The sequence below is a fragment of the Solanum lycopersicum genome, chromosome 10 (genome assembly GCF_036512215.1).
Source record: "Solanum lycopersicum chromosome 10, SLM_r2.1".
In the NCBI taxonomy this organism is placed as follows: Eukaryota; Viridiplantae; Streptophyta; class Magnoliopsida; order Solanales; family Solanaceae; genus Solanum; species Solanum lycopersicum.
The window spans coordinates 11751883-11755440 of record NC_090809.1 but is presented as its reverse complement, the minus strand read 5'-3'; the positions used below and the strand labels follow the sequence as shown (position 1 = coordinate 11755440).

The 3558-nt window shown below is 32.1% G+C and overlaps 1 long non-coding RNA gene across 1 annotated transcript; it reads left to right on the top strand.

Moving 5' to 3' along the window:
- Window positions 1-215: 215 nt before the first annotated feature.
- Window positions 216-2275, top strand: LOC138339110 (uncharacterized). Its single transcript, XR_011212163.1, has 3 exons — window positions 216-289; window positions 1162-1237; window positions 2104-2275. It is a non-coding gene; the product is annotated as an uncharacterized lncRNA (long non-coding RNA).
- The last annotated feature ends 1283 nt before the right edge of the window (window positions 2276-3558 follow it).

The following is a 3558-nucleotide window of genomic DNA, read 5'->3' as shown; positions in this document are numbered from 1 at the left end:
TTTTAGAGTTAAAGTCTTGTGTTTCATAAAATATTTTTTGTTAGATTCTAAATTGGTGTTTTGGACTATCTGTAATTATAATTAGGAAATTAGTGGGACAGTTTTAATAATTATTTAGTTGGTGGTTAAAGAAAATAATAATAAAATTAATAGTGGGTTAGTTTTGCCACTTTATAGTTGGTCTTATATAACAATTAGGTTAATAAATATTCGGTAGAATAAAAGAAAAAGAGAGAAGATGGGGATAACAGAAGACGACAAAATTGAAAGAAACGAGATGATTGTGCAGGTAAAGGACACATATGTCTCTCTTCAAATTTTATGAATAGTGTTGATAAGGAAATTAATACTATTATAATTATATGTTGATTGGGCGAAATTAGATTGCACATAGTTGTAGTAAATATGGGATTGTTTTGCTTTGTTAGTAGTGGAAAAGATCACAGAATTGGAATTTTGGAAGGATGTCATTAAATATTACTATTATTATTATATAGGGAACATATAGTGTAGGCATAGCAACAATTGAAACAAGCTGCTGCGGGTTCTTTTTTTTTTAGTTTTAAATAATTTAGTGCTAATGTTTAACTAAAATGGAGAGGAACAATGTTTAATGGCCAATGATTGGCTTATTGGTTGTTCAAATATTACCTGGGTATTTTGTCATGCAATATTAATATTTTTTTTAATTGAAGAGGGATGATATTCATTAAATTCTAATAAGTCGAATTACCGTGGAAATCAATGTGAAATAGTACAGTAGTTTCTGTATAGGAATTGAATTAGATTATTGTTAGTTTATCTGCCATTGGTCTCGTGACCAGTGGCTTCGAATGTTAATATGGGTGGGTATATTGTGAAGTGTTCGTTGCCACTGGTTCCTTAACCAGTGGCTTTAACTTTTAAAAATTGCAATGCTGTTATTATATTATAAATTATATTTTGATATATTAAGATCGATAATTAAATATAAGGTATAGTATATTATATGAATTACATTAAAGTTATGTTAATGAGAGGAAATAGAACTTACCCTTAAGTTTAAACTTTAGGAAATTGATTATAGAATTAGGTGAATTGATGAGTATAGGCTAGACACAGAATAATTGGAGTGTTCATGGTCTTGTTAACTTACACCTTATGTATATATATACTTGATAGATTGGAAGGGTTCGGAGGCAATAAGGAAAGCAAAAGCATTGGAGAAATAGTTACTTGACTTCAATCTTCGGTGGAGGTAGGTTATGGTTTATGCTATTTCATAGTAAACTCTTAATAGCGAATGATATGTATTGGGTAGTATTGTGAAGTCTTCAATATGCTTAATTGTGTGCTTGTATGATGTGATTATATATGATTGTGATAAAATAAGTATGATGAGGCTGTTGAATCTTAAATCTTAAAACCTCTTTGTTAATGATGATGCCTTGGTATAAAAGAAGGCTTGATGAACTAAAAGAATGAGGTTAGTGGATCGGCTGTCACATTCCGACACCAGGATAGTATTAATGGATCAGCTGTCACGTTCCGACACCAGGATAGTATGAGGACGATTGGAGTGTCACGTTCTGGCACCAGGATAGTATTAATGGATCGGGTGTCACGTTCCGGCACCAGGATAATATTAATTGATCGGGTGTCACGTTCCGGCACCAGGATAGTATTAATGGATCGGGTGTCACGTTCCGGCACCAGGATAGTATTAATGGATCGGGTGTCACGTTCCGACACCAGGATAGTATTAATGGATCGGGTGTCACGTTCCGACACCAGGATAGTATGAGGAGGATCGGAGTGTCACGTTCCGACACCAGGATAGTAAAGAGAATGAATCTTGAATTATGTTAATATACTCAAATTAATGAACCTATTTCCCCAAATGAGTATGGTATGGAGGCTTGAGTCCTCATGGGTGTGCTTGGCGTTATTATCAATGATTTTTGTACTATTTGCTGCTACCTGTTGAGTATTGTAGTTGATTCTATGATATTATCTGATATATATTGCTCTCTATTTTGAGTTGGCCGATGATATCTACTCAGTACTTGTGTTTTGTACTGACTCCTACTTGTATGTTTTCTCTTTGTTATTTGTGGAGTGCAGTAAATGTACCGTCGTCTTCAACTCAATCGCAACTCTAGCAAGTCTTCACCACATCAAATTTCAGGGTGAGCTATTGTTCCTAGCTCGGACTGGATTCTTTCTTTGACGTCTTGATGTCTTGAAGTTCGGACATGGACCATCTGTTTTCTTATTCTAGCTTCCTAGATACTCTTAGATATAGTAATTTGAGGATAGATGTTCTTGTGATGATGACTTCCAGATTTTGGGAATAGTAGTTGATAAATTTTAGAAGTTATTTATTGATTTCGTTAATGAGTTTTAAGTCTTCCGCATTTTATTCTGTTTATTATGTTTGAAACGTTGGTGTTTAGATTGGTTGGTTCGCTCACATAGGAGGGTAAGTGTGGGTGCCACTCATGACCCGTTTTGGGTCGTGACACAAACTCAAACCAATATAAAATTTAAAATAAAAAACAACTACAGTATTCTCCCCTAATCTTTCACGTTTCTCCCATTTTAACGTTATTCTCAAATATTTCACCTTCCAAGTTCCGAGATTCTCTTCATTCTTCAAATAAAAGTTATTTTAAATTTGATTCTTTAAAAAATCTATGCATTAATTCAAGGAATTTCTTGGTCGATAAACAATCAGGTATTCATTATTTCATCAAATTTTGAATTTGATTAAGGTAATTTCGATTATTCATTATAATTTCTTTTGATTTGTTTTAAATATCATTGTTTATATTTTGCGTTGTTCATATTATGTATTTTCCGTTATTATTCTCGATTTTTATGCAAGTTTGTTCATATTTTCAGTCAATTTTTTGGGAAATTTTTACTACATGTAGGCTCTGCGGTTAAAATGGCTCAAAAGATGAGATCTAACTTTCTTCATGATTCTATTCGCATTCAAGTTCTAGATAGCAATGTCAGGTAAAGACATCATTGATAAATTAAATAAAATTGGGTGCAAAAGATTTCGAAAAACATGATGAAGACCAAGTTGAAGAACAATTTACTATTAGTTTGTTTTGTATTTATAATTTCTTTAAAATTTTGTATTATTTCTAAATTTGTATTTAAACTATTATGTATGCTTTTAGGGACCGTTTGGTAGGCCACATTCACACAAATAGTCTATGTAATATGTATGTTATTATTTAATACTATGTTTGATAGGGAATCGTGTCTATGTATAAATAATCAACTTGATTAGTTATACCTCCTACATTATATTATATGACGTATTACTAATATACATTCCATTTGGAGGTATTTGTAATACATGCATATGATAGCATGGGATAAGAAAGGCAAAAATATCCCTCAAAATAAAATTAGCTTACAAATTATACGTATTTATATATGTATGTATGTCTCTCTCTCTCTATATATATATATATGTGTGTGTGTGTGTGTGTGTGTGTGTGTGTGTGTGTGTGTGTGTGTATGTATATATGTATGTATGTTTGTGCCATCTTCTAATTATTT